The sequence below is a fragment of the Pan troglodytes genome, chromosome 18 (assembly GCF_028858775.2).
Source record: "Pan troglodytes isolate AG18354 chromosome 18, NHGRI_mPanTro3-v2.0_pri, whole genome shotgun sequence".
NCBI lineage: Eukaryota > Metazoa > Chordata > Mammalia > Primates > Hominidae > Pan > Pan troglodytes.
In genome coordinates, this window is record NC_072416.2 from 13,482,305 (window position 1) to 13,494,640 (window position 12,336).

Consider the following 12,336-nt stretch of genomic DNA (forward strand, 5'->3'; position numbering starts at 1 on the left):
AGCTAGAAAACAAAAATCTACCTTCAACCATCTCCTGGCTCAGCCCCATCCCCAAGGAGGGGCTCACACCCTGGCTCCACCTTGAATCCCCTGGGAGATTTTTTTGTTTTTGTTTTTGTTTTTGTTTTTACAAGATCTACACCCAGCCTCAACCCTGAACTCTGAATGAATTCGTCTGGCAGGGGGACCCAGGCAGCAGCGTTCTTAAAAAACTGCCCAGGAGGTGCCAATGTGCAGCCAGGGTGGAGAACCACTGGTTTAGAAGTTGGGGAGTAGGGGAGGACCCAGACAGAATTCAAGGTTCTAGGGTGGCCAACTCTCCTAGTTTCCCCAGACCAAGGGGATTCTCAGGAGGCAGGCTCTGCAGTGCTAAAACTGGGATAGTCCAAGCAAACCAGGATGAGTGGGTCACTCTACGTGTTCCCCATGCCACCTGGATAACAGACCAGCCAGCCACACCCCTGCCCTGGCCACTTCTAGAGGTCCAAGTCTCTTGAGATCCCCGCTGCCTTGAGGAGAGGGCCATGAATCCTGCTCTAGACCTTGAACATCAGAGGAGGGGAAAGGGCCACAGACGGACAGCATGGGGGTGAGATTGGAACCACGGCTCAGGCAACTGATGCTGATGAAGATCAGGCCATCCTTCCTCCTTTCCTCACCCCCACCCCACCCCAGGCAGGTGTGATTCTAACAGAGGGAGCTGGGCTTTCCCATGTGGCTTGTGGGCAGTGCCTATTCATTGTGAGAGTCTTTTGGGGTCAGGCTGGATTTGTTTCCGCTTCATTATCCCCTAGTCAGGCCTGGCACATATTAGGTGCTCAGTAAACAGAGGCACAATACTAAAGGCATGCAAGAAATTGATCACCATGTCAGCTGGGAACGACCTAGCTTTTTCACCCACTTTCCTCACTGCACACACCCAGTGTCTGCTATAGTGTCAGACACAATGGAGATGCTCAATGCCTGTTTGTTGACTGAACAAAAGAAAACATTGACAGCTTTTCCAAACAGGCTTCTGTCTCACTCCAGCCTCTTGCCCATTACTCTGTTGGGGATTTGGGGGCCTTTTCCTCACACCCCTTGGTCTGAGTATTCATCCAACCACATGAATAAAATTAAACTTTTATCTGTTCTGTTATGTAGGGCAAAACTACCAGCTGACCCTAATATCTTCTTACATCAGATGAGGATTTTTGGCTGGCTCATGGTCCTATCAGCTAAAGATCACCCTTCTTGGCCTCCCCTGCAAGGAGTATTGGCATGTAAAGTAAAGCTAATAAAGTAAGTTGTGCCACTTTGGGATTATATTTTCCCTCTGACAGAATGCAGTTGTGATGGTAGGAGCTGGAGCAGCCATGTTGAATCATGAGGTGGGAGCCATGAATAAAGATTGGGAAACCAAGAAAGAGAGGGAAGCTGAGACCCTGCCCTATAGAGCCTCCTTATCTGTTCTGAATAGCTGATACTTGGACTGTTACCCAAGAAAGAAATACATTTGTCTCTGATTGGCCTTTGTCACAGCAGCCATACCTATATCTTACCTTATTTTGAATCATGCAAAAAATGGGTAGATGGATATTTGTCCACTGTGGTGTCGTGTTTGAGATCTTTTGGCTTAAGACACTGGCTCCATGACTCATGCATGGGGAAGCCCCCTAAAGAGATAAGCACTTACCCAGGGTACAGAGGAGTAGAAACTAAGCATGAAGAGAGGCTCTCAGGACTGCCAGTGGGAAAAGGGTGCTATGGCTTGGATATTTGTTCCCTACAAACCTCATGTTGAAATTTGATCCCCATTGTTGGAGGTGGGGCCAAATGGGAGGTGTTTAGGGCATGCGGCATGGGGATGGATCTCTCCCTCCCATGGGGTGAGTTCTTGTTCTGTTAGTTTCCAAGAGAGCTGGTTGTTAAAAAGAGCCTGGCACCTGCCCCTACTCTTGCTTCTTCTCTGTCCATGTGATCTCTGCACACGTGGACTTGTCTTCACCTCCCACCACAAGTGGAAGCAGTCTGAGGCCCTCACTGGATGCCCAGTCTTGAACTTCCAGCCAGCAGAATCATGAGCCAAATAAACCTCTTTTCTTTGTAAATTACCCAGCATCAGTTATTCCTTTATAGCAACATGAAATGGACCAAGACAAAGGGACTTCAGTATTAAGATACTAAGCATAAAAAATGGCAGTTTCCATAGGTGCCCCAGTGTAAGAGCTACATGGGCAGACACCCCAAAACACAAGTGCTACTTTGCACTGTGCTGCTTCTCCCAGGGCCCAGAGAGGTTAAGCAACTTGACCAAGGTCCCACTGGTAAGTGGCAGAGCTAGGACTTAAGTCCAGCTGTGATATGATTTGGATTTGTGTCCCACCCAAATTTCATGTTGAACTGTAATCCCCAATGTTGGAGGTGGGGCTTGGTGGGAGGTGATTGGATCGGGGGGCAGTTTCTCATGAATGGGTGCTCATGAACAGCATCCCCTGGGTGCTGTCCTTCTGATAGTGAGTGAGTGAGTTATTGCAAGATCTGTTTGTTTAAAAGTGTGTAGTACCTCCCCCCTTTGGAGCAACAGGAATTCTCATTCATTGTTGGTGGGGATGCAATAATGGTGAAGCCACTCTGGAAGACAGCTTGGCAGTTTTTAACAAAATAAACATACTCCTACCATACAACCCAGGAATCAGGCCCATTGGCATTTACCCAAATGAGCTAGAAACTCATGTCTACACAAAAAACTACACATGGATGTTTATAGCAGCTTTATGCATGATTGTCAGATCTTGGAATCAACCAAGATGTCCCTCAGCAGGTGAATGGATAAAAACCGAGGTACATCCAGACAATGGAATATTATTCACTGCTAAAAAGAAATGAGCTATCAAGCCACAAAAATACATGGAGGAAACTTACATGCATGTTAGTAAGTGAAAGAAGCCAATCTGAAAAAGCTATACTCTGTATGATTCCAACTCTATGACATTCTGGAAAATCTATGGAGACAGCAAAAAATCAGTGGTTGCCAGGGGTTGAGGGGAGACAGGAATAAATGGGTGGAGCACAGGGGATTTTTAGAGCAGTGCAAACTCTGTATGGCACAGTAATGGTGGATTCATGTCATTACCCATTGGCCCAGCCTCACGGAATGTACCTCGAGCACATTCATCCACCCTAATGTAAACCATGGACTTGGGGTGATGATGTGTCAATAGAGATTCATCAGTTGTAACAAATGTTCCACTCTGGAGAGGGATGTTGAGAATGGGACAAGCTGTGCATGTTTGGGGGGAGGGCGTACAAGGGAAACCTCTATCTTCTGTTCAATTTTGCTGTGAACCTAAAACTACTCTAAAAAGTAGAATCTATTTTTAAAAATCTGAGGGTTTGGGTTGAGGACTGAGGACTTATAGGGCTGTCTCCAGGCCTTTAGGATGGTCCTGGCTTCTGCTCCCAGAGCTCATGAGGGGTATCCCAGTGTTGTACAGGAGAACCAGGAGAGGCTTACAGCAGATTTGGAGCCAGGGAGCCCAGGCTCGTCTGCTTCTGAGGGGCAGCCTGGGGCCCTCAGTGGTACAGGAGCAGTGGCCCCTGACTGGCATGAGGTTGGCATAAGCCTTCCCTGGGATATACTCAGAGCTTGGCATGTTCAACTTGAAAATCATTCTTAGAATTTCTCGGCCGGGCGCGGTAGCTCACACCTGTAATCCCAGCACTTTGGGAGGCTGCGGTGGGTGGATCCTAGCCCAGGTTTCTCAGCTGAGGCACTGCTGACATTTTGGGTTGGATAACTCTATGTTGTGAAATTCTGTCCTGTGCACTGTAGGATTCAGCATCTGTGGTCTCCACCCACTAGATACCAGACACACCTTCCCTCCCTGTTGTAACAATGCAGAATGTCTCCAGACATGGCCAAATGCCCCATTGAGAACACTGCTCTCATCACCTTCACTTTCCAGATAGGGAAAACTGAGGCCTGTGGGGGCCAGGACTTACCCAGGGTTTCACAGCACCTGAGAGCTGCTCAGACAAGGTGGATTTGGAGCTGCCCTGCCCAATTCCTTGGCACTCGAAAATCCAGCACATGCCCAATGTCCCAGGCAAGCTGTGGCTCTGCACCTGTGGGCTCCATCCACCGGGGCCAGGGTGAGAAGGAGGCAGTGAATGCCCCAGGAGCAGCCCCCCGTAGTGATGGTCTGGGTGGAGGGTAAATGCCCCATCTCCCTCACCCCAAAGTGGAATTGAGCCTCAGTTGCTCATCACCTATTCTGACTTCGTTTCCTTCCTGGATCCCTCCCCAAATAAACTATTCCCACCCGCATCCTTATCTCAGGTCTGTTTCTAGGGAACCCAAGGATTGCATTGTATCTTGCCTGTACTTCCTGCCTTCAAGATTCTCTGCACCAGGTTATGATCTGGAGTATTCCTGAGCCTGGGAAGCCAACAGACTGTCTATGTTTGTCCGGTGGCTGGAGCCCAGCTGGTAGGCAACGGTGCAGCCCTGTGGGTGGGGCCATCTGTCCAGCATTCATTCGGCTTGGTCTGGTATTCTTTCTAATGCTGATGCCCTGCTGAATTTCTTTCTTTCTTTCTTTCTTTTTGTTGTTTTTTTCACCAAAATGATTTTTATTTCCATTGTTTAATTGGGTATTGGTTTGGTTTCATTAAGTTTGGATTCATTAGGTTTGGATTCATTGGTTTCATTAGGTTTGGATTCATTAAGTCCTTATGCAGAATTATATTCTTCTTGATAAAGAAGCCCGTTCCATCCAGGATCCACTATCTACACACCTATGTTACAACATTTCTATCAAATCTGGTATCTGCAGAAAAGATACACATTTAATATGTTCATTTAAGTTAAGTATTTTGCAGAAAGATTAAAAATTCAAGTCACGCAAAACTCAAAAACTGTATCAAAAGTTTGAATATAAAACTCAGATCCACCTGGAATGACTAAAGAATTGAAGTTCTGTATCCACCTGTGTTAAAACTGGTAAATGTAATGAAATTTGTTACCGATAAAACACATTCAGTTATTCAACGTAAGTTATCTAATTTTAACAATAGGGCACCTTGAAAACCAAACGTATTTTTATGATGAGGCACTTCTGTTTGTGATGAAACCAAAAGAACAAATTTGCTGCACACTAATGCCGGCGATTTTCTTCAGTGACTTGGGGTATATGCTATGTAGTAAGTTGCAACAAATGCCTCGCTCATTTGTATATGACTATCCGATATATTTTTAAATATATATATATGTTCTTCTGGCTGTAGCAATGCACTGTAAAGCTATTTTACAGTGCAAAATGATGAAACCAGCCCAAATGAAGGCTGCATAATAACAATTCTGGTACAAGAAAATATTGACAGAGTTGCTGGAATGTGTAACAGTAGCTTTTTACTTGCTAGAGTAGACATACCCCCAGTTTAAAGACAGGGATGAAATTGTGATTGATTGCCTGAGGTTTCAGACAGTTTATGAGGTTGGGCATTTGCTGCAGAACTAGCATTTTTGCTCACGTTCTGGAAGCTTTCTCCGTTTATTTGGTCAGGTGACTGCGGTGGTATGGAAAGAAGGGGCCTGTTCGTTGAAGCCAAGGTGCTGGAAGAACTGCCTGTGTCGTACTGACAAGCCAAAGGTGTGTCGGTCGTGGCTATTTCTCGTGTCCTTGGGTTCTCTGCCTGGGGATCTCCGCTTTCTCCGCTGCTAAGGTCAGAGGTACTAGTGTGTAGGCAATTCCCGGCCAGCCAGTCTGAGATGGAAACGTCCTGGGCTGAGCATTTTGGTTTTAACCGGTTTACAGCTGAAAGTTCAGATTCTCTCTCCCAACTCCGCTCATGTGCTTTCCAAAAATTCCAAACGCTGATTTCAGTAGCATCCCCGGCCCTCCTAGCGTATGTCTGCGCCGGGTGCTTTTCCTTTTAGCAGTCGCGGCATTCGCTTTGTGATTCCCTACTCCAAACAAGTCATCCGCAGGGGCTCTGGGTCTCAGTTTTAGCTGATCTGCTTTTTTCGTTTTCCACGTGGGTTCCTGTTTTTCGGATTCACCTCTGGTGGGTGTCAGTAAACTCACAGTTGACTTTCCTTTTTTCATAACATCAAACACTTTAGTTAATGAAGGTGTTTCTTTCTCGTTCTTGGCATCTCCTAGACTTCCACTGTCTGACTTGAATCTCGCTGATTTTTTCCTGGAGAGAATATCACATTCGATGAGTTTATGGGAACTGAAGAGCTGTCTCCGGCTATGTAAACTTGATGTTAAACTTCCCTCGGTGCAACTTACTTCACTTCATTCAGAATTTCTCCGGCTGCTCTTAGTCACTTTTTGCAGTTTTCCTCGGAAAAGCCTCTCTGAAGTCAAAGCTGTAGGGAAAATGGGAAACTCGTTCTCGCTGTCGGTTTCCACAGGCCGCCCTTCAAGGATCAGTTCGCTTTTCTGGTCGTCTGCCTCGTCCCCCTTGCTCTCTGCCACGACTGCACCTCAGGGCTCAGTCTACTGGAGTCCAGGCTAGTCAAGTATGTAGCAGACGATGTGGTGGAATAATCTGAGGTGATGGTGCTGACGTTGGCCAAAAATTCACTATGTTTCGTTTCTATGCCCCGCTGAATTTCTTATAACAGTTTTATTGAGGTATAATTCCCATACCATACAACTCATCCATTAAGAGTGTACAATTCAATGGCTTTTTTTCTTTTCTTTCTTTTTTTGGAGACAGTCTCACTCTATCACCCAGGCTGGAGTGCAGCAGCACGATCTCGGCTCACTGCAACCTCCGCCTCCTGGGTTCAAGCAGTTCTCCCACCTCACCTCCGAGTAGACCACCATGTCTGCTAACTTTTCGAATTTGTTTATAGCGATGAGGTCTCCCTGTGTTGCCCAGACTGGTCTCGAACTCCTGGGCTCAAGTCATCATTTCACCTCAGCCTCCCAAAGTGCTGGGATTACAGGTGTGAGCCACTGTGCCCAGCCATTGGCTTTTAGTATACAAACAAAGTTGTCCAAGCTTCACCACAGTCAATTTTAGAACACCTTTCTTTTTTACTTTTTCTTTTTAGAGAGAGAGGGTCTCACTTTGTGGCCCAGGCTAGAGTACAGTGGTGGGATCACAGCTCACTGCAGCCTCCAACTCCTGGGCTCCTGCCTCAGCCTCCTGAGTAGCTGGGACTGCAGGAATGCGCTACCATGCTCAGCTAATTTTATATTTGTAGAGATGGGGGTCTCATTATGTTGCCCAGGCTGATCTCCAACTCCTGGTCTCAAGTGATCCTCCTGCCTCAGCCTCCCAAAGCACTGAGATTACAGGTGTGAGTCACCATGCCCACCTCCCTTTGTAACTTTTGAGAAACTGGCAGGCTATTTTCCAAAGCTTCACTCTATCAAAAAATATATATACTTTTTTAAACAATAGCATAACATATATAAAGTGCAAAATCATAAATGTACAACTTAATGCATTTTCAGAAACTGAACACTCCCGGAGATCCAGCATCCAGACCAAGAAACAGGATGTTTGCAGCCCCCAGAAGCCCCTGTGGGGGTCGGTCGCTTCCAGCCACTCCCCTGCCAGAGGAACCATTGTCCTGCCTCCTAATAGCACAGTTTCTGTTTCCTTTCTGGATTTTAAATATTCTCCAGTTTAGGCATGGTGCCTCACACCTGTAATCCCAGCATGTTGGGAGGCCAAATTGGGAAGATTGCTTGAGCCCATGAGTTTGAAACCAGCCTGGGCAACAGAGTGAGACCTCGTCTCTAAAAAAAATTTAAAAATTAGCTGAGCTTGGTGGTACATGTCTATAGTCCCAGCTACTTGGGAGGCTGAGACAGGAGGCTCATTTGAGCCCAGGAGTTCGAGGCTATAGTGAGCTATGATTATGTCACTACACTCCAGCCTGGGTGACAAAGTGAGATGCTGTCTGTAAAAATAAATAATATAATAAATATATAAATATAATAAATAAATAAATAAAATATAATAAATGAGTATTCTCCATTCCTGGTGAGGGGTGGAGGCTGGCAGGAGGGCCAGGCTGAGGATGTCAGAAGAGAAACCTTACTCCCAGATCCTAGAAGGAGAGAGGCACCCCAGCGAGGCGTGGGGACTGGGGCCTTTGAGGCTTCCTCCTCACAGCCCCTTGCACCTTCCCACCTGCTGGGAGTTTTAGGGGGTTTCCAGAGGCTGCAGAACCAGGAAAATATTTTCTAGAGTCCTTGAGTTTGGTGTGACCACAGGCAGCCTGAAACCGAAAGCCAGGCCTTGGGACTGGGCGGCTGCTTCCCTTGGCTGGGATTTAAGCACAGGCCAGACACACATGAGGCCTTCAGAGCCATCCTGCCAGCCATGTGACCCAACAGGCAGGGTCATGCATGTCTTTATCTGACATCAGAACCCACCTGGAGAGCCCCTGTGTCTTAGGTGTGTCCTGAGACCAAAGCTGGAAGTTCAGAGCACATTGCCCAGAAGAAGTGAGACATTTTCAATTTTTTTTTTTAAATTTGGACACAGGGTCTTGCTGTGTCACCCAGGCTGGAGTGCAGTGGCGCAATCTTGGCTCACTGCAGCCTTGACCTCCTGGGCTCAAGCGATCCTTCCACTTCTCAGTCCCGCGAGTAGCTGGGACTACGGTGTACACCACCACATCCAGCTAATTTTTGTATTTTTTGTAGAGATGGGATTTTGCCAAGTTTCCCAGGGTGGTCTCAAACTCCTGGGCTCAAGTGATCCGCCCACCTCAGCCTCCTAAAGTGCTGGGATTATAGGCATCAGCCATCGCACCTGGCCTCGGAATGTTTTAAGGGACAGTCATGATAAGACTGTTGCTGATGCCACGAGAAGCGCCCAGGAAGCAGGGTGTGCTGGCTAGCTTCTGTTGCCTCCAGAGGGATTCCCCTCCCTTCTCTTCCCTTCCCCACCTGCCGTCTGCACAGGTGCTGACCATAAGAGCCCCACTCAGCAGGCAGCTGTGGTGCCCACCACCCACAGGCTCCCATTGGCCAATGCAGGGCCCAGACATGAGATTGGAAGGTGGAGGAGAATGAGCACACTGTTTTTATACCTCTGGCTCTGTCCATCAAAGATAAACAGAGCCCACCACTAGCTAATGCACTGAAGAAGATTTCATTCAGTAAAACCATTGCAACAGGGAAGAGGGACCAGCATGAACCAAACCCAATTTCCCCAAAATAAAATGCTGGAGACTTGTTATTTTTTTTGAAACAGGGTCTCTCTGTCACCCATGCTGAAGTGTAGTGGCATGATCATAGCCCACTGCAGCCTCCACCTCTCAGGCTCAAGTGATCCGCAGCCACCAGAGTAGCTGGGACTACAGACGCAGACCACCATGTCTGCTAATTTTTAGAACTTTTTTTGTAGAGACAAGGTCTCTCTGTGTTGCCCAGGCTGGTATGGAACTCCTGGACTCAAGCCATCCTCTCACCTCGGCCTCCCAAAGTGCTGGGGCTGCAGGTGTGAGCCACCACCCCTGGGCGTCCCTGCTTCCATCTTCACCTGGCCTTCTCCTCTCTCTCCTGTGTCTCAAATCTCCCTCTACTTTCTTTATAGGGACACAAGTCTTTGGATTTTGACCTGTGTCAAACCTATATCAAGGATGATCTCATCTTGAGATTCTTAATGAAATCTGCAAAGATCCTATTTCGAATTAAGTTTGCTCATGTATGGAGAGTTAGGACTTGAACATTTTTTTTTTTTTTTAAGGTAGAAATCAGGGCTCTTTATGTTGCCCAGGTGGGTCTTGAACTCCTGGGCTCAAGCCATCCTCCGACCTCCGCCTTTCAAAGTGCTGGGATTACAGGCGTGAGCCACTGTACCTGGCCACGGACATTTTTTTTCTTTTCTTTTCTTTTCTTTCCTTTCCTTTCTTTTCCTTTCTTTTCTTTTCTTCTTTCCTTTTTTGGAGATGGAGTCTCGCTCTGTCTTCCAGGCTGGAGTGCAGTGGTGCCATCTCAGCTTACTGCAACCTCTGCCTCCCAGGTTCAAGTGATTCTTCTGCCTCAGCCTCAGTAGCTGGGATTACAGGCTTGCACTACCGTGTCCAGTTAATTTTTGTACTTTTGTATTTCAGTATTTTTGCATTTTGTAATTTTGTATTTTAGTAGAGACGGGGTTTCACCATGTTGGCCAGGCTGGTCTGGAACTCCTAACCTCAAGTGATCCACCCGCCTCAGCCTCCCAAAGTGCTGGGGTTACAGGCATGAGCCACCACGCCCAGCTATACCATACAAGTAGCCTTTTAGTAGGTATAAACTCACACACCGTCAGGAGAATTGAGGCAATGTTGATGAGTAAAGCAGGCATGTGCAAGGCGATGAGGAGTGGAAATTGTGTCCAACAATGGACACAATCCGTGATGTAAAAGGACGTTCCCTTTGCATCAGTCTGCTCAGCCTGCCATATTAAAGAACCATGGACTGGGTGGCTTCGGCAATAAAAAGGTTTATTTTCTGGCTGGGCGCAGCGGCTCATGCCTGTAATCCAAGAGTTTGGAAGGCTGAAGCGGGAGGATCACTTGAGGCCAGGAGTTCAAGACTAGCCTGGGCAACATAGCATGACCTCCATCTTTATTTTACTTCTTTTGAGACAGAGTCTAACTGTGTTGCCCACGCTGAAGTACAGTGGCGTGATCTCACCTCACCGCAACCTCCACCTCCCCGATTGAAGAGATTCTCCTGCCTCAGCCTCCCGAGTAGCTGGGACTACAGACGCCTGCCACCCACCACACCCGGCTAATTTTTGTATTTTTAGTAGAGACGGGGTTTTACCATGTGGCCAGGATGGACTCTGTCTCTTGACCTCATGATCTGCCTGCGTCGGCCTCCCAAAGTGCTGGGATAACAGGCGTGAGCTACCGCGCCTGGCCCCTAATGACTTCATTTTAACCCGATGTCCTTGTTGAAGAGTTGGTCTCCAATTACAGTCACATTCTGAGGCGCTAGGTTTTAGGACTTCACCATATGAATAGGGGTGGGGGACTCAATTCAGCCCCTAACACCTTCTGTGAAGACATTTCCCTTCACATTAAGAATAATTCATGTTGAGCCTGGGCAACATAGCAAGACCCTATCTCTACGAAAATTTTTTTAAAAATTAGCTGGGTGTGGTGGTACATGCCTGTAGTCCCAGCTACTCAGGAAGCGGCAGGATCGATCGAGCCTAGGAGTTCAAGACTGCAGTGAGCTATAATCATGCCACTGCACTCCAGCCTAGTTGACAGAGTGAGACCCTGTTCCGAATAAATAAATAAATAAAAATACTTCATTTTGCATGCCAACCACTCTTGTCCACCCTCCCACCCCACCACTCACACACACACACACACACACACACAGAGAATGGCAGTTTGTAGGCTCTTAGCAACACGTTCGTTGATTGAAGAATGGTGGACATTGGTTGAAGTTGGTTCCCGCATGGGCGGAATCTGGCTTTGCAGGAGTTCGGGGAATCTGTCCCCTGCACAGTTCAAATTTGGAGAAGCAGATTAATGTACTTAATTGGAAAAGAGAACTTACCCCTGTGGTTTCTCTGTCTTGGGAGGAAGTTCCATGAATAAACAACCAACTTGTTTTTGAAATACTTTCTACCCAAGTACTTTGAATACTTAGAATGATCCCCTAGGTGATGCTTGAGCTGGGGACACAATTTCCAGAGCTGGGTCAGCCTAAGGCAGCCGCTCAACCCACTCGCCTTTCTTGGGTCTTCCTTGGGGTCTGCAGATGATCATGGTGCACACTGTTACCCTCTCTGGAGGGGGCAGCTCCCTATAAGCATTCATTGAGTGTCTGCTGAATGCAGAATCTTTTGGTGGTAGGAGAGAGGGGGAAAGAGAAGGCATATGAGTTTGTGGTAGGCTGGAAGGTGAACCCTGGCTTAGCCCTTGAATTGTAACAATGGTTTTTGCCATTTTGTGCTGTGAGATCATGAACAAGTGACTTTGCCACTCTGATTCTCAGTTTTCCTGTCTGCAAAATGAGGATGTGCCTGCCCACATTGTGGGACGTGCCTTCCCCATATTGCAGGATTACTGGGTGATTCAAGTGTGAAATCCTACATGAGCATGCTTGCAAAAGTCACAAAGGCCTGGGAAGCAGAGTATTGTCATTGCTGTTGGGTGAAACCAGAAATCGGAGAATGATTCAAAATTCACATGTAAGATCAATGCCATTGGCTGTAAAGTGGAATATTAGAAAAGGAATCTCTAAAAGATGTGGGGAAGTAAAACAGAATGGGAGGAAATGTGGCTTGATTTCCTGCTGGCTACTGTGAGCTGCACAAATTGTTCTAGTCTTGTGCGCTTTGGGCTCCTCGTAGTAAGATGGAGATCAAAAC

The 12,336-nt window shown here is 47.1% G+C and overlaps 1 pseudogene; it reads right to left on the bottom strand.

The window, feature by feature from the left end:
- Positions 1–5,366: 5,366 nt before the first annotated feature.
- Positions 5,367–11,782, bottom strand: LOC129137494 (rho GTPase-activating protein 21-like; annotated as a pseudogene).
- Between the last annotated feature and the right edge of the window lie 554 nt (positions 11,783–12,336).